Below are 19,536 nucleotides of genomic sequence, written 5' to 3' on the forward strand. Positions count from 1 at the left end.
CCTCCTCCTTTTCCTCTTAACTCCCGAATAAGTGGGGGTGCTAAAACCCTTGTTTCACTTCTCGCCTTTGAATAAATGACGATATTCCTGGTTTCAGTCCTCCAGGTCCCTCAGGCACACTTTGACCACTCTTGGGTTTAAAGGCACAATATACATAAACCAAATATAAGTAAAATGCTAAATGACAAGATCACAAAACTCTGCTACTCTAGATTTCAATTACTGAGACATTTCTTAAGGGATAATAAAAAGAGCAAAATTCAGGTCATCCGGGAATTTTTAGAGCTGCGTTGCTGTTAGTTGCTTGTTTCGTAAAGTGGAAAGGGCAGCTAGAGGTGAGGCAATTTGGGCCTGCTCATGACAAATAAGGAAGAAACAATCAGGAATCTAGAGGTGAAGGTCACTCGGGAGCGTGACCTGATTCCATTTGCTATGCTGAGAGGAGCCTTATTTGTGCAACTTCTCACAGATACACAAAATAGGAAAAAGGTGAAGCCATAAGAGAGAATTCTGCCCTGAAAGTTAAAACTCACAAGGGAAAAATCTGTGAAGCAAAATTACACTGTGAAATGTCATTCTCTAAAGGGCTTAAACAAGAACTGTGATAAATGTTATTACTCTGCAGTGCCATAAGGGTGTTGAGGACTCAATCACTGCTCTGATTTTGCCCAACAAGTGCAAGAAGGCAGTTATAGGAAAACAGACCCTGTTCCAAAATGCTTTCAGGGCTAAAGGCTGCAGGAGAGAAGCAAAATGGGAAAACCGCTAATACAGCCATCAAACTCACAAATAACTTTGGATCATCACTGCCTCGTTGCACTCTTGGGTTTAAAGGCACCATAAGGTCAGTGTAAGCAAAAGATAAATAAAGTTAAAGGTCAGAAAGGTCCAGAAAATCTCCAGTCAAGAACCAAAGGAAAAATAGCCTAAACCAATCTTTAAGACTGATTTTCTTAAATATCTCAGCAAAACAGTTGCAAGAAACCCCCTAAAGTCATTCCAAGATCAGGCAAGTGTGTCTAAGACTGGAGAAGAACAGCTGCACTTCTAATCTAGGATACAGATAAAAGAGTATCCAAACAGTTAGAAATTAACACCCATGGGGATGGTTCCCAGATATGTGATCACAGAAACTTTACAAAATGCATGTGTGTGTGCTTGTGTGTATATGGGTATTTTATTTATATATATATGTGTGTATATAATCACCAGTCATGTCATCTTGTACTCTAGTTGCAGTGCAAAAGAGATAGATTTTAAAGAGTTGAGAGTGTTATTTTAAACATTTTTTCATACTTTGTTTTTACCTTTGAAATAGCTCAACCTCAACACTGTATTATCCAAGTTGTGATCGAGCTTCCCAGGCTACAGTCACCCTAATGAGGTCCTCCATGAAAGGGCCATAAATTAAGGGAGGGATCTGTGGGTACCATGAAAGAAAAGGTCAGAAAGGGTCAATAATTCAAAAAGGGAGTTTGCTCCCCAAACTTTCCATGTGTACTTGGACAACTAGGTGTGAAAAAGGAACATTCTCTCCCAGTGAACAAGGCCACTTCCAAACTTATTAGTAAGTCAAAGCTACTACCCAAAGCAAAATGGAAGACTTTGGGCTCAGGTTAGGGCTTCCCCACTAGAGATGACAAAAGTTGACCCTCATATACTTGCATAAATTGATAGGGAAAGATGTTAACGACAAAGTAACTTTTTTAAAAAGGGAAGTTACAGAACAATATGTACAGTCTGATTGCATTTTGGCTTAAAAAGAGCACAAGTTATAAATTATGTGTTTTATGAGCATAGAAAAGGATCTGAAAAATATACAAAAATTTTTAACAGGTTGAGTAAAAGTGGGAGTCCAGGGAGAAATTTATTTTTATGTGATTCATTTCTGTATTTTTAAAATTTATATTATAATTGCCCTATTTTTATAACTTTAAAAAATAACTTTAATATTCTCATAATTCAACTTTGGGACTTCCTAGCTGCCTTTTATGGTTGTTTGTTAAAATAAAGTAACATTTATCCATTCAACTTTTCATGGGCTCTCTTAAGCTCAAGAATTTAGCTTCTCCATGAAAAACAGAAAAACTGGGTTAATGCTCCAGGTTAAGCAGACACAGAAATGGGACAATTGTGTATAACACATGAGCCTGGGTTGGATCCTAAACCAAAGAATGTTATGTTTTTCTCTTGCTATAAAGTTGGGGTTTTTTTGTTTGTTTGTTTGCTTGTTTGTTTGTTTGCTTGAGACACAGTCTCACTCTGTTCAGGCCATAGTGCAGCAGCATGATCTTGGCTCACTGCGACCTCCACCTTCCAGACCCAAGCAATACTCTCACTCAGCCTTTCCAGTAGTTGAGACTATAAGCACGCACCACCACCCTCAGCTAATTTTTGTATTTTTTGTAAAGACGGGGTTTTACCATGTCGCCCACGCTGGTCTCAAACTCCTCACCTCAAGTGATCTGCCCACCTTGAACTAGATCTGCCCACCTAGAACTCCGAAAGTGCTAGGATTACAGGCGTGAGCTACCATGCCCAGCCTCTCTTGCTATAAAATGATTAAGATAATTAACAAAATTTGAATAAATACATAGATTTAATACTATTGTCAATGTAGTTTACTGATTTGTATGACTTTACTACGGTTATATAAGAGAACAGTGAATATTTAAGCATAAAGGGGCATCTATTTTTTCTTTTACTCACTTTCAATTAGGTCAGAAAAAAGCATATAGATATAGAGAGATAAGTATGGATGCACACACACAAAGAGAAAGAAAGAGAAAGTGAATGTCCGAATACCAGCAAAATGTTAACATTTAGGCAATCTGGATGGAGGTTATACAGGAATTATTTGTACTACTTTTGCAACTTTTCTATAAGTCTAAAATTATTTCAGAATAAAGTTTTAGAAAATTAGGAAAGAAGAAATGAAAGGAGGAGGCAGGGAGGGAAGGATGGTGATTTGCCTTTTGCCATCTACTCCTGACTTACAAAGGCCTCTATGATCCTCTTCATTGTTTTGTTCGTTTAGTTGATTTTATTCATTTATGTGGTTTGATCTTGTCAGTGAAATCCAATATATCTTCAGGAAGAAAGTTGAGTTTTCACAAATACTTGAGAAAATTTAGCTAATAAACATATCTCAAGGTATCTCACAGGCAAATATTAATAGCGAGTGTGATTAACCTAACTTATTAGTAGGTGAAAAGATCTAAAGAATTTGGACAAAGTCATAGACTAAGTCAGCGGTAGAAGTGGAAATAGAAATCAAGTTTCCTAGTAACTCATTCAGTATGATTTTTTTAAGCCAGAATTTTGTGATGCAGCAGCTATTCTACAGTGGAAAATTGCCCCTGGGAAGCTACAAGAGTTCATCAAAGGCAGAGGGTCAGAGTCCTGTGTCTGCTGTGGTGAGACACTGGTCATATTGCTATGCACCCCATAAATCACAAATAATAATATCCTGAGGCATTCTCTTCTGTATTAAAAGATAAGAACTCTGTTTTTGTTTCCAGAACCATTGCTCTCTTTCCCTGCTTCACATGGCTCATGTAATTCAGAAGATAGACTTCATTCAAAGAATGAAAAATAGGTGAGTCTGAATCCCGGTGCCTCTCTCCATCAATTCAGCAAGCTGCAGAACGTTATCTGCCTTGTAAGTAGCTCAGCTCCCTCTAACAAGATGAATTTCTTTCCTAAAACAGGTTTGTACTTAGGGCTTCACCACCAGCAGTGTTAGCACCACTCTGAGAAAAGTTATGTATTGATATAAGAAGCCCAAATATGGGCTTTATGGAGTGCAGGTAGACCTCATCTTTGGAGAGAAAAGATATATAGTATTCATAAATAATAGGCTTTAGAAAAAAATGATAAGGAAACACTCTCCTTGAATCTTGGCCAAACGAGAGGGAGGCAGAGCTCCAAAGTCATCAAACTAGAAATGGCTCCAGAGGCTTTCTGCAGGCAGTGTTTTCATGGACTAAAACCTGTCCACTCCAAGTGTAGTCCATAGACCAGCTGCTTCAGCATCACCTGGGAGCTTGTTAGCAATGCAGACTCCAAGGCCCCTCCACAGATACAGCGAATCAGTGTCTGCATTTTAGCAAGATTTCCAGTACATTTGCGTACATATTATTGGAGTTTGACAAACACTGGACTCCAGGAAATGATGGAATAACTAGCTTAAGCCTAGAAGAAGCAGGGGGGAAGCACACACACACACACCAACACTGCTCTGAGGCAAGCAGAGCCACAAAAGAAGATCCGAATTCTAGTCAGAACTACCCTCAGACTGGCATCCGGCACCCTGCTACTTCATCCCTCCACTCTACCCATTCATCCATCCCTCCTCTGTGTCTTGAATGACCAGCAGTCACCCTAAGTGAAAAGGCTGAGCAGCCGATAGCCTGTTATCTTAGAAAGGTGTTCAGGTGAGAGGGGGGCACACACAGCTCAGTGGTAGAGCGTTTGACAGCAGAAAGGTGTTCAGGTGAGATTAAAAGTAGAACTGCAACATAATGCAGCAATCCCACTACTGAGTATGTATCCAAAGGAAATGAAATCAGTATGTCAAAGAGATAACCTGCACTCCCAGGTTCACTGCAGCACTATTCACAATAGCCAAGATATGGAATCAACCTAGGTGTCCATCAACAGATGAACAGATAAAGAAAATCAGGGATATATACACCATATATACACAATGGGATATATACACAATACTATTCAGCCTTTAAAAAGAAGAAAATTCTATCATTTGTGACAATATGGATGAATCTGGAGGATATTATGTTAAGTGAACTAAACCAGCCACAGAAAGACAAAAACCACATGATCTCACTTATACATGGAATCTAAAAGAGTTAAATTCATAGAAGCAGAGTAGAACAGTGGTTACCAAGGGCTGGGGAAAATGTTGGTCAAAGGATGCAAAATTTCAGTTAGATAGAGGAATAAGTTCAAGAGATCTATGGTACTAGATGTTGACTAGAGTTAGTAACAATGCATTGTATTCTTGAAAATTGCTGAGAGTACAGTTTAAGTGTTCTCACTACAAAAAATAAGTATGTGAAGTAAGGCATATAGTAATTAGCTTGATTTAGCCCTTCCACAATGTATACATATTTCAAAACAATATGCTGTACATGATAAACATACAATTTTGTCAATTAATTTTTAAAATTAAGGTAAGAGAGGTGTTTAGGTGTGGAAGAATTCTTTGCAAACCTCGGGGCTAAAATCTAAGCTTGAGCATGCCTGCAAGCCTTATAATACGTGGCATCCCATTTTCCAAATCTCATTAGACTGGAATGAGATGAGGTTATGTTTTTTTAAAAAATTGCTTAATTCTATTCCTCTTTGCTTCCGTCTGCTCATGCAAGCCCCAGTATCTGAACACTTTCACAAAGTAGAGACCACGGTGAGTTTTGTCCACCATTTGTGTCCCCCTGGCATTGTATTGCCATTACCTGGCGTATGGTGGGTAACCAGCAAATATTTGTTAAATGAATGTTGAAATTTCTCCCAGGGAAGTCTGGTCTGCTACCCAGTAGTATCTGCTGGGCATCACTGTTGTTTCTGTGGCAAACTGCCTGTACCACTGGTACTGCCACCCTCGCTGAGCAGAGCTGTCATTTCCACTGGCTAGAACCACTTCTGCCAAATGCTGCCACCTCCCAGTGGATAGTAAGGTATCCAGCTGGGCATTGCCAGAGCTGAGCCCAGTAATTCCCAGGCTTCTCTTGTTCCACCCGATTTTCCATTATTCTCTGGGGAAAGCAATATAAAAACTGCATCGACTATGCCACAGTACTTAACAGAGTGGTGGTCAAACCACTCTTTGAGCTTTAACTTCCAGTTCACTTTCTCTTTAAGACCCAGAAATGGACCACAGGCAGATTTGAGAATGAGACACCATGCATTAGAATCCCACTTACCCTCTGATGTTTTAGGGTTGGAGGGTCATGCTGTCTCCTTCTTCCCATTGGGATAAATCTTCTCCTAGGATGCTCCTGGGTCCTTCATGCCAACCAGTACTAAGGGCTGTCAGAAGCCCTCCCTTGGTCCCCCACCACTCCAGTTTAGTAGCCTTGGCCAGACTTGTCTGAACCCCAGTGTTGGACACAGCTTAAACTCCAAGTGGGACCTCTGGCTACATTTACAATTGAATTCAAGACCATATTGCATTCTGCACCAGGCAAGGTGGCTCAGGCCAGGCACGGTGGCTCAGGCCAGGCATGGTGGCTCATGCCTGTAATCCCAGCACTTTGGGATGCTGGTGGGGGCAGATCACTTGAGGCCAGGAGTCTGAGACCAGGCTGACCAACATGGCAACACTCTGTCTCTACTAAAAACACAAAAATTATCCAGGCCTGGTGGTGCACATCTGTAATCCCAGCTACTCGGGAAGCTGAGGCACGAGAATTGTTTGAACCTGGAAGGTGGAGGTTGCAGTGAGCCAAGATCGTGCCACTACACTTCTGAGCAACAAAGTGATACTCTGTCTAAAAATGAAAAAAATAATAAATAATAATTTTTAAAACTATATTGCATTCTGTCTCTATGGAGAATCACAGTCAATACAAAGTAGCCTGTTGGGGTATAGAACTTTGGAATGATAACCATCATTTAAAAGATTATTATTTCCAGTTTTGTCCCAAGTAAACAGGTAGCTAATGATATAAACCAGAACCACAACACCATTTCACCCTCACCTCCTTTCCTCGTCCAAATCTTCCAGTAGACATTTTTCTTATGTCTAATCCAACCTAAATGGGTTGGGAAGAACGTGAAGGAGGCAGCCAGACACTCAGTGACAGGAGAAAGACAGTACGAATACAGTGTGAAGGGGAAATCTCACCAAGAACAAGCCAATGGCTTATATCTTGCCCCAACCTAAATACCACCTTTTCTATTTCACGGGCCCACCATTAGACAAGCTAAAGAGTGTATTGCACAGTCTGTCTGCACAGTGAAAGGCTATTGAAGGGCATCTCCAGGACAATGATTTGTCACTAGATTCCCTTCACAGATGGTATAGTGTGTTGAAATGGTGATCCCCAAAAATCATGGCCAGTTACTAATCCTGGGTGGGTACCTGTGAACATGAACTCATTTAGAAAAATTATCTTTGCAGATGTAATTAAGTTAAAGATCTTGAGATGAGACCACCCTGGATTAACCAGGTGGGCCCCAAATTCAATGACAAGATTTGCTTGCTCTTTTTTTTTGAGACAGAGTCTCGCTCTGTTTCCCAAGCTGGAGTGCCGTCGTGGCACGATCTTGGCTCACTGCAACCTCCGCCTCCTAGGCTCAAGCGATTCTTGTTCCTCAGCCTCCCGAATAGCGGGGATTACACGCGCCCGCCACCACGCCCAGCTAATTTTTGTACTTTCAATAGAGACAGGGTTTCACCATGTTGGCCAGGCTGTCTCAAACTCCTGACCTGAGACGACCCACTTACCTCAGCCTCCCAAAGTGCTGGGATTGTAGGCATGAGCCACTGCACCTGGCCAATGACAAGTATTCTCATAAGAGACAAAAAAGAGAAGATAGACACCATGGACAAGGCCATGTGAAAATGGAAGCAGATATGGGAGTTGTGCAGCCAAATGCTGAGAAACACCTGGAGCCACCAGAAGCTGGAAGAGGTAAGAAAGGATTTTCTCCCCAACTTTTGGGAGGGAATGCAGCCCTACCAACACCTTCTGTCAGGCTTCTGTTCTCCAGAGCTGTGAGAGAATACATTTGTGTCGCTTTAAGCCACCAAGTTCGCGGTGATTTTTTACAAAAAAAAAAAAAACCAGAAAACTAATATGGAGGTTATCTATGTTTATAAGCCAACCTTGTCCCTAAGTTGCTTCATTACCTGGCTGTATTATTTTTAATTGTCTGGGAGATTTAAAAGGATAACTTCCATTTATTGAGTGACTACTCTGTACCAGGCCCTGTCTCAGGCACAGATATTATCTCAGTTAATGATTATAACAGTCTTGTAAGGGTAATAACATTAGGTCCATTTTATTAATTTAAAAACTGAGGCTTTGCCTAATATCATGCAGCAAATAAATGTTTGAGCTAGGACCTCACTCTAGATTCTGGGCTCTTTTTTCTTTCTCCTGTACTACAACTACACGAAAACTAAGATTTTTAATTTTCTTATTTCTTGTTTGTTTGGGTTTTGTGCTTGACCGGGGGGGGGGGGTTGTTTTGTTTTGTTTTGTTTTTAGACAGGGTCTCTCTCTGTTGCCCAGGCTAGAGGCTGGAGGCTGGAGTGCAGTGGCACGATCCCGGTTCAGTGCAACTTCCGCCTCTTGGGTTCAAGTGATTCTCCTGCCTCAGCCTTCCAGGTAGCTGGGACTACAAGTTCACGCAACCACACCCAGCTAATTTTTGTATTTTTAGTAGAGATGGGGTTTCACCATATTGGCCAGGCTGGTCTCAAACTCCTGACCTCTAGTGATCCACCCGGCTTGGCCTCCCAAAGTGCTGGCATTATGGGCATAAGCTGCCACGTCTGGCCAATTTTCTTATTTCTTTTTTTTTTTTTTTTTTTGAGACGGAGTCTCGCTCTGTCACCCAGGCTAGAGTGCAGTGGCTGCATCTCAGCTCACTGCAAGCTCCGCCTCCCAGGTTTACGCCATTCTCCTGCCTCAGCCTCCCGAGTAGCTGGGACTACAGGTGCCCGCCACCTCGCCCGGCTAGTTTTTTTATTTTTTAGTAGAGACGGGGTTTCACCGTGTTAGCCAAGATGGTCTTGATCTCCTGACCTCGTGATCCACCCGTCTCGGCCTCCCAAAGTGCTGGGATTACAGGCTTGAGCCACCACGCCCGGCCAATTTTCTTATTTCTTAAAGGGAAAACAGGCTATTTTATTATGACTCCACTTCCATAGAAAACTAGATTCTGTCCAGGGTAGGATATATAGTTTCAGCAAGGCCAGAAATTGTCCCTGAGTTGTTATGGGAGATGGGGAGGACATTTATGAAATGTCATAGAATCTTTGTCTGACAGTCTTCTAAAGGCCTCTAGAGGTTGTCCAGGCCAAATACATCCCAGTCCATGCATCTCCCTTAAAGCATTGGCTTTAACCATGGCATGAGGAGAAGTTCACTTTTACAAGAAGTTGCCCTTTCGGTTTAAACAGTCCTCTTTCAATGGAGCCAAAATAGGCTCAAATTATTCCTTGGAAGCCACACAGAATCCCAAATCTCTTCACTGCAGCAGCCTTTCAAGAATTGATGACAATAAACAGGACACACACAAAAGTAGAAATTTCTCTTTTGCCATTAAAGTGGCTTGGTCTGTGATCTCTTCCTTATAAGACATGATTTCCAGCTCCATCCCTACCCTGACTCACCCTCCAGTCATGCACAAATCTGCCCATGCTCTCCTTTCAAGGGAACACCCACTGTCCAGGTCATAATCACAGCTTTAGTGGGGCTGAGGCAGAGTCATTTTCTCCCTTTAGTTGCACCTCACTTCTCTCTTTCCATCTTGATTTCTACCCCAGCCACTCACACTCAAGCTGATCCAAACTGTCATCCATCTACCAAAGGGTGGTACTGCTGATAACGATACAAATGCATTAACTCTCTGAAGTATTTCACCAACCCACTCACCCACCTGCCTCCGAAGCCTCCTGTTTTGAAGTGGCAATGTGATCAATCAAGTCAGTTTCATGTTCCCAGCCCACACAGTACAGGGAAAAAATTAATGACACTGACTGCTCTTGCTATGAAGCAACTCAAGTAGACAGCAGCCTTCACAACAGCAGAAAAGGAACACTTCGCTTTTACTCATACTGTAAGAAAAGGTGGGGAGGGGGAGGAATTGTGTGTGTGTATATATATATGTAGTAAAAAGCCATTTGCCTAAAGGCCATAACAGGGCTTATGCTCCACTGGCTTAAGTAAAAACTAGGACTCCTCTTTGCACTCAGTGCTTAAGCATTTCACAGACAACAAAGACAGTCAAGACAGAAATACTTGATTTAGAGTCTTTACCCAGCCCCTGTAGTTTGCAGATTGGGACTTCCAAAGCCAACCCAATGTGAACGGAACGGATGCAGTACAAGGACAGGAGAGGCCCCTCCGCATCATCCATCATAGGCTCCCAGCAGCTCTGCCTCATTTCCTGCCCACCAGACCCAGGGAGTAAAGACTGGGTGCATTTCTCCTGTTCTCTCTCTCTCTCTCTCTCTCTCTTTCTCTCTCTCTCTCTCCTTGCCTCTCTCTTTGTCTCCTTCTCCCTCTCTCCTGCTCTTTCCCTACCCCTCATTCTCGCTTCATGCCCAGCCAGGGGTCAGCCTCTCCATTATGAAAATAAAATCCATCCCTTGCACAGGAAGAACTGTAAGGCGTTAAAGGCCTGCTCTGTTCAGCTTTGTGCACAGGTGCCAGGCCCTACCTGTTTCCCTTACTGTCCTCAAAAGGAAATGGCCCCTCTGTACTCCTTATTCCTCATGTCCCTAGAGGTACTCAGATTTCCACGCCCTGAAATATTTACTTCCTAAATTAGATTTCCCACCCCCAGCACTATGTACGCAGAAACGGCATGGAGCGGTTTGGAGTCTGGCTCTTAGAGAACTTACTTAAGGACAGTGGTTTTCCATCTGTCTTCCACAGAGATCTAGGGTGTCTTTGGAACCCCCTCGGGGGGCAAAGGGAAGGCCCACAGGATGGGCTCGCTTTTACATATAGAAATACTGTGTAGCGTTTTTTTAAATAAGAATACTCTTCTACTCAAGGAAAAAAAAAAAAAAAAAAAAGCCGCGTTACCATAGGGAAGCACTCCTTCCTCATTTATCGCCCCATGGCCATGAAACACACAAACAGAAAGATGCATGTCTTCTCTGCTTCGCTGTGAAAAAGAAAAAGCTAAGAAAAGCCTTTGTGTTGGGCAGTAAAAAGCCACAAACAGACAGAATGTTACTGCTTCAGCTTCTCCCCGTTCTTAGAATGACACACTCTCAGACAGCTCAGGATCATCCAGTCCAGCCCTTCATTATTCAGATGTGAAATGAAAACCCACAGAGGTTAATGGTTTGCTTTACTAACTTAGAAGCAAAGTCACTACCACAATTTTTTATACGTAGTGGACACTCAGTGTTGAAAGAATAAATGTTTACGTAAATAATTTGCTAATATACACCCAATTCATTCCAGAAAACAGTTCAGGTGGTTTCCTAAGAAACATAAATCAAACAAACAAAAAGGAATGACATTTAATCGGAGTGACAAAAAGAATGAATAGATAGGAGCAGAGATGTTCTTGTCTTGAACCAAATCTCCAAAAATTGCCACCTCAATACTCAAGACTTTGAAAATTAACATTCATTGTATTCTTCTAGGCTGTTCTAAATTTGAGTAATGAACAATTTTCTACTTGGAAGTTTAAAAAACTAGTAAGAAGCCAATGAGGGCTGGCAGGTAAAGAGGTGTCTTTGTGGATAATATCTTCTGTCTAGGTCTATCCTGCCTTGATTTCATTAAAATTTGATTGCTCTTCTCTCAAGACCAGAGCCTTTTCACTAAGATTTGCTGTAAGAAAACAGAATTGGGTTATGACAAATAGCAGGCCAAATAGAGAACCTAAAGAGGTCACATAGGCCGGCATGTGTTGGGACAGGCTTGATGGCTGTGTGCAAGTATCTTGCGGAAGAAGGCGATAGTCTCACCTCTCTAAGATTTGCCCATGAACCAGCAACAATGGCATCACCTGAGAGCTGGCTAGAAATGCAGACTCTCAGGCCCCATCCCAGACCCACAGAATCAGAATCTTCATTTTAACAAGATCACCAGCTCATCTGAATGCACATTGAAGTTCGAAAAGCCCTGCTCCCCAGCATCTTTAAACGCACTGATGCAGATGCCTAAAGTGCAGCCATAAAGACCTTATGAAGATTTCTCAAAGAACTAAAAATAGAACTACCATTTGATCCAGTAATCCACTACTGGGTATATATCCAAAGGGAAAGAAATCATTACATCAAAAAGATACCTGCACTTGTATGTCTATTGCAGCACTATTCACAATAGCAAAGACGGAATCACCCTAAGTCTCCATCAACAGAGGACTGGATAAAGAAAACATATATACCATGGAATATTACTCAACCATAAAAAAGACTGAAATCATATCTTTTGTAGCAGCGTGGATGGAAGTGGAAGCCATTATCCTAAGTGTAATAACTCAGAAACAGAATGTAAAATAGTGTATGTTCTCACTTAAAAGAATGAATATGCAATGGGTATACAGAATGGAATAGTAGACACTGGAGACTACCAAAGGTGGGAGGGTGGGAAGGGGGTGAGGATTGAAATCTTACCTATTTGTGTAATGAACACAGTGTTCACTATTCAGGCGATGGATACATGAAAAGCCCAGACTTTACCACTATGCAATATATGCATATAAGAAATCTACACCTGTACTCCCAAATATATACAAATTTTACATTTTTAATTAAAATCAAATAAAATGCAGCCATAGAATAACAAAATAAAGCCTGAAACATACAGTTGGCTTGGAGCACATCAATAAGAGGATTTAGGGGAAGTGGGGAGAAAACTTTGCTTTAGTTTTTGTTTTTAGAGGTGTTTGTTGTCCTCATCGATCTTCGATGAAACTATCAAATGAAAGTCAAACGGGGAAAAGCTACTTTTTGAGCCAATTTGTTTAGTCATACTTTGGCACATATTCACAAAGATATTCATCCCCAGGGGGCATAATTGTTCCTGAGAAGTGACTTTGTTTTAGAGAAAACTTTTGTTTCCAGAGGCGCAGGCTACACAGCACGGAGTGGAATAGAAATACAGCGATTATCCAGTTCATTTACTTGCAGTACACAGCCAGACAAACCAATCCAGGTAGTGCGGGCCATAAAAAAACATTTCGAGGTGGCTGAATTATCCAGGTTCACTGCTAACTTTGTTCAAATGAACTGGATCACAGCCAGCCCCACACAGCATTGTGTGCTTTTAAATATAGTGCAAGGGGAACCTACACCAGCAGACATGAGGAGGGGAGGGGCAGGTGTCGGTGACCCTTGGACCCAGACGGCATCTGACAAAGGGTGACATTAGGCTTTGGCAGAGCCTCGGCTACACTGTCTGCAAAGCAGTTATCACAGGGAAGACAGGGCGGCCTGCCAAAATACAGACACTGGGACCAACCAAAGGATAATTGCTATAAATTCCATACAGGGAGCGGAGAGAGAGATGTCAGGAGAACACGAATCCTGGCTGGGTAGCAGCAACACAGGACTGCAGGGTAGAGTCCGACAAGAAAGGGAAGATTTTTTTGAAAAGGCCAAATTTGTTCAAACAAGGTATGGCAGGCCAGCTGGAAGACATGTCAGTCAAGGACTAGACTCTGCTCAGAGGTATTTCTGTCACTTGCACACGACAGCTTCTCAAAACTAAATATAAGGAAAAATTAGAGCTAGATTTTCTCCAGGCATGGGGTGAGTTCTAATTGTAATTTAGAAACTGATAGATTGACTAGCATTTGTTCAGGCCCTCCTAAGTGGCAGGTCCCTTTTCAGGTGCTTTGCATAAATTGGCTATTGGAGGGAAGTGGGGGTGGTTAACCCCTTAGGGATCAAAACCACCCCTATTGGATTCTTATTGGGACTATAGGGATCTAGTGACCCCTGAAGTTCCTGAATTGTCCGAATTTTTTTTTTTTTTTTTTTTGAGACAGAGTCTTGCTCTGTCGCCCAGGCTGAAGTGCAGTGGCGTGATCTCGGCTCACTGCCATCTCTGCCTCCTGGGTTCACATCATTCTTCTGCCTCAGCCTCCTGAGTAGCTGGGACTACAGGCACTCGCCACCTTGCCTGGCTAATTTTTTGTATTTTTAGTAGAGACGGGGTTTCACCATGTTCAGCAGGATGGTCTCAAGCTCCTGACCTTCTGATCTGCCCGCCTCGGCCCCCCAAAGCGCTGGGATGACAGGCGTCAGCCAACATGCCCAGTCCGAGAGTTTTTAAATGTATTTACATGTATGTTTTTTTCTGAGAGAAGAAACCATAGTTCTCATCAGATTCGGAAACAGACCCATGACCCCAAACAGATTAAGAATTACAGTTAGCTGAATGAACTGGGAAAGACTGAAGGAATAAATCTATGGAGTATTCTCTGCCAGGCCCTGTACTTGGTGACATCATTCGATGTGGTTTGGCTGGGTCCCCACCCAATCTCATCTTGAATTGCAGCTCCCATAATTCCCACGTGTTGTGGGAGGGACCCAGTGGGAGATAATTGAGTCATGGGGGCAGTTTCCCCGATACTGTTCTCATGGCAGTGAATAAGTCTCACTAGAGCTGATGGTTTTATAAGGGGCTTCCCCTTTCGCTTGGCTCTCTCTCTTTCTTTCTTGCTGCCATGTAAGACGTGGCCATGTCTGCCATGATTGTGAGGCTTTCCCAGCCGAACTGTGAATCCATTAAACCTCTTTTTCTTTATAAATGAGTCTCAGGTATGTCTTTATCAACAGCATGAAAACAGACTAATACATCATTTAACTCTCCTAAAAACCCTAGTGGTATCATCCCCATTTTATAGTTAAGGAAAAGCAAAGCTAAAAGTGGACAGGTGGTCTTAGCGGGTGAATACACCTACTAACTGTAAGGTCTAGAAAGTAAACTCAGACCTATCTAGTCCAAAAATGTCAATCTTTTTTAATACTATGATGCTTCCTGGGTATGGTTTTTTTGTGGGGAGATGGGTGATTGCAGAATTAATGAAGGAAGGCACCAAGGAAGACCAACGTGGCATTTTCGCTGTCTCTTGAAGAATGAGCTGAGATTGGGCATCTCAGGGAGAAGGAAGCACATTCCAGGTGGAAGGGGCAAGGTAAAAAGAGGCAGAGCAGTGGGAAAAGATGAGATGTTAACTGAGGACATTGCCCTCCCTCCTGTTGACTAAGGCACTTTGCAAAAACTTGAGAGCCAACTAACAGTCACAAGACTAAATGCATCCAAGGATTAAACTTCTAGCCCATTTTGTCTTAAATTTCCTGCCACCCAAACCCCAGTGGAAACAGAGGAAAACCTCTCCTACCAGAGACCCTGACATAAAGCCCAGAAGTTGCTTAATGCCCAATATCGATTCAAACAAGTGCATTTTGTTTCTTTCTAATGCATCGTAAGCAGGAAGAGCAGGCTTATTGCAGGTCAGGAAGAAGCCAAGAGCTTACCCAGGGCCACCGGAGCCCAGACAGCAACACAGGGCCTCTCTGGAAGGAAAAGATCATTTGTTAATTGTGTGGGGTTTAATGCATCTCCAGTCCCCCAAGACCGCTCCTGTCTCAACATAAATAACATCCAGAGACTAAATATTCCATGTGCACCACAATACAATTAATCAGGCTTTAGACACCCATTGACTCTACAGTGGGATTCTGCTGCCTTCTGAAACAGAAAAGCCGTTGACAAGAGGAATATTAGCATGGAATCCCATGTAATTGAATTGTGGTTTTACGTCTTGAGATTAACAGATGACAACGTCTCATCCCAGGGTGCTCGTTCCCCTCTCCTTACCCTGCAGACACACTGCAGATCATTTGGCCACACCACCAGCCACACACTCTTTAGTTCTGGTGTTGTTTTTAGAAATTAACTCTTTTTCAAGGGAGCCATTTCACATGCAATATTGCTGCTCAGGTAATAACTCCAAAGCATCTTCTCATTGGCTTATAAAAAATTTTAAGTGGATAACAGGCCAAACCTCTTCAGGATCCCTGCATGGAAATTCTTGTGAGTTTGTTTCCCATAAATAGAGGGCCAAAGGATGTTAAAAAGATAAAGATGCATGCCATTCATCTTGTTTCAGTAGATCATAAGCTCCTCAAGGGCAGGAAAAGGTTATTTGCTGATTGATTTAATATTTATTGAGTCCTAATTATCTTCATGGACCATAGAATTAAATCTATCGATATATTTGATCACAAGAAAAATATATTACTCCCTTTAGAAAGGACGCAGCAGCATTCCCTTTGATGCCTCCTTTCCTTTATACTGATTAACAACTTGAAAGAGCAGTTCTTGTTCTAAAAACAAAATATGAGTGGAAAAATACTTCATTCTATTCCATAAAACCGGAATGAAAGATTCTCCCTTTCTGAAATAACAAGGTGTTTAGAAATGAAGGAGCTGCAGGGGAAGGAGGCAGGGGGACCCTCATTCCTGCAAACATTTCACTTTTAAAGTACACAATATCAAAAATCATATGTAATTACGAGATTTCATACTTACTATTCTCAAAACGTGGTTTCAGCCAGAATGGAAGTGCTGCATAAGGAAACCTAAAAGGAAAAATTTTAAAAACAAACCAAAAAAAGCTAACAAATTTCTAACAGAGTTACTACTCTCAAGACCAGCAAATATGTGCCTATAAATAAATGCATTACTCGTGCCCACCAGCATATCACCTACAAGTGCTACACTTAGGCTGGGCGGCGGGGGCGGGGGCAGGGGGAGTGGGGAATGACACAGGAGAAAGGGTGGCTGCAGTTTTACCCACGTGAACGGCACTGAGACCATCGCTGACACGTGCAGCATGTCAGAGCTCTGGATTGAGATCATTACAAGCCCAACTTTGGCAGCTCGTTATCAATTCAGTGTGGGTGCTGTTTTGTAAACACATTTAATTTGGTTTTAAATTTTAATCCATAAAGTCATTACTAAAGGACTCCAGGCTGCTGAAATGATGAACCAACTGCTACTAAAGCTGACACGAAGGCACCAGAGCCAGGGATGGGGCTTTCCGTCCTCAACGGCCTTCTTTGCTTCCCTTACTCCTCTCACGTCCCTGATTTCCTTCTCACCAGTGAACTGACTCTCTCATGCATGGTCCCTGATCACATGGAAGATTTTTCTGTTCCTACCGGCTGTATGTGCATATGTGTGTCTCTGTGTTGTGTCTGTGTGTTTATGTGTCTGTCTCCTTCTCTCTCTCTCTCTCTCTCACACACACACACACACAAGCACACACAACGAAGCTCATTGCCTTTTTGTGAGCCAATATTCCAATGACTGCCTCCTCTACCTTTCCGGTTTAATCTACTTCTATACATAAGCATTACTCTTTAACAAAAAGATCAGGCACTGGGTGAGTTTGAAGGAATGAAATTGTCTTAAAGAGCTGATGGCAGGGAGTACAGCTGACTGACAGATGGACTGACCAACTGACGGGGCCGGCAGTGCCTTATCTATTGCCCTCCTTGGAGAATTGGTTCTCATGGATAATTAACCATAAAATGAGAGGTTTTCTTCAAAGGAGAGATCAAAAGGTGAATCTTTCAAAACATACCATATTATAAAATTTGGTTCATTTAAGAATGTATCAGCTCTGGTTCTAAGGGATTTGTTTTATTTCAGCTTTTATTTTAGATACAGGGGGTACAGGTGTGGGTTTGTTACATGGGTATATTGCACCCAGGTAGTGAGCATAGTACCCAGTACGTGGTTTTTCAACCCACACCTGCTTCCGTTCCTCCCTTCCCCCTCTAGTAGCCCGCAGTGCCTGTTGTTCCCATGGTTATGTCCATGTGTCTCCAGGTTTAGTTCCCACTTATCTGTGAGAACATGCAGTGTTTAGTTTTCTGTTCCTGCTTTAATTTGCTTAGGATGATGGCCTGCAGCTCCGTAACCACCAGTTTACTCCTCATAACAACCCTGTGAGGATGGTGTCATCCTTGTCCTCCTCTTCCCAGGAGGCTGGAGGACAGAGAGGTCAAGTAACGTGCCCAAAATCTCACAACTGGAAAGTGACTATCAGGATGTCCACCCAGATAGTCCAGCTCCAGAGTCCATGCTTCTAGCTACCACACTCTGCAGTTTCTGACTTGATGGATGGCATCTTTGTCTAATAAAGAGGAAAATTTGCATTTATTTTTGTATGCATTTTATCTACTATTAAAGCCAAGTTTTCTCTATCAGGGAAAACAGATGAAACATTTACCCTACTGATGTACTGGGTACATCAGTTACTATCCTATTTACCCTCTTGGGTGTTTATCCTATTTTATTTGCCCCATTGTGTAAATCAAACATTGTTCACCACTTGTGTTTATGGCCCCACCATTAACATTAACAATACGTGTGTTGACCAGAAATATTCTAGACCAACTTCTCATGCTCCCTTCAATCCATTCCCTTTGCTAGTCCACAGACATAATCACCTCCCACTCCCATTCCAAAAAGCATCTTCTTACAGAACCATTCTCAAGCACTCTCCCCTACTGCTCAGTGAGGTTTAATATAGCATCCCAGAGCAGCCAAGCTTACACAGCCCTGGGGCACCTAACACAGAGGCCCAGGAAGCTTCCCTAGAAAAGAACTAGTGCTGATCAAGAAAGTCTCCATGTGCTGTGCTGTTCTGTGATAATCGTCTGTCTTCCTTTGATCTAAAGTTAAAGTGGGCAACATAAACCCTGGACAATGTGGGAAAGCCAAAAGAGTGATTCCATTCTTTTTCTGTGGTAATAATAATAACATTTTCTCTTCTGCAGGGCCGGTGTTTTTACTGAAGTTTCTTCCAAAGAATGCTGTGCTTTAGGATTTTAAAACCCAAAGGCCCCAGGATTTTTTCCTCTTTCAAAAATGGATGGTTCTGCTTTTCATTTAAGGTGCAGTTTAGAGAGAAGCAGCCTGTGAAACCAATTAACTAATTGGAAATCACTTAATGACTGTAGCAGCATTTTGGATTTCCGGCGTTGGTTCACAGCAGTCAAGAGAAATTGCTTTCCAATATTATGATAAGGTAAGCTGTGGAGGTCTCACAGGGGGCGGTTGAAGGCTGCTGAGAGAAACAATCAGCTCTAATATGCCCACCAAAATAATGGAGACATTATAGCATGGAACTCAGTGATTGTAAAGTAAGCACAACATAAAAATCCAAAGACATGTGGAGATCTGCTGAGAATAAATGTGCAGCCATAGTTCCTTGCTATGATTTTTTGAGAGATTATAATCTTCACATAGACATTATGCTGTGGAAATTGCTCTTACAGAGAGAGCCAGGCATGTGTGGAAAAGGTGACATGAGGAGAAGGAAAAAATAATAGAGTAAGTGCTTACCCTGCCACAATTGTTCAATTAATTGTTTAGTATGAATATAGTCATTGTTCACATTAGGAAAATAATCTAGTTAATTGCTCTAGTTAACATAGGCAGAGAACATAAATTACCCCAAACCAAATATTTTATCCATTTGCCGTTGGTTTGTCTTCAGGTAATGAATTCTCTTAGCCTATTTCTAAATATCATAATTCATTAAACCAAAAACATCACTGTAGAAAATAATATCAGCAATCTCCAATACATCTCATTCCTTTTTTACCTTATTTTGAAAGAGAGACACAGGGATATGTATGGGCAAAGGCAGTTTAAACTTGCTTTGAGGTGGACAGGTGCCTCAGAATTATTTTGTAAGTATGACAATCTTTCCCCTGACCCCCTTTGCCTTAGTTTACTCAGTTGTAAAATGGATTGACACATGTTAGAAGACATAGGTGTTCCAATGATG

At 42.0% G+C, this 19,536-nt stretch overlaps 1 long non-coding RNA gene across 1 annotated transcript in view; it reads right to left on the bottom strand.

Moving 5' to 3' along the window:
- Nucleotides 1-16,435, bottom strand: part of LOC106998502 (uncharacterized) — a 151,330-nt gene extending 134,895 nt beyond the window's left edge. The window contains exons 1-2 of the long non-coding RNA XR_013417300.1: nucleotides 16,263-16,435; nucleotides 15,206-15,244 (exon numbers count right to left, since the gene is read on the bottom strand). This is a non-coding gene — a long non-coding RNA (uncharacterized LOC106998502). The remainder of the gene's footprint in view (nucleotides 1-15,205; nucleotides 15,245-16,262) is intronic.
- Between the last annotated feature and the right edge of the window lie 3,101 nt (nucleotides 16,436-19,536).

Source organism: Macaca mulatta, chromosome 5, assembly GCF_049350105.2.
Source record: "Macaca mulatta isolate MMU2019108-1 chromosome 5, T2T-MMU8v2.0, whole genome shotgun sequence".
Lineage (NCBI taxonomy): Eukaryota > Metazoa > Chordata > Mammalia > Primates > Cercopithecidae > Macaca > Macaca mulatta.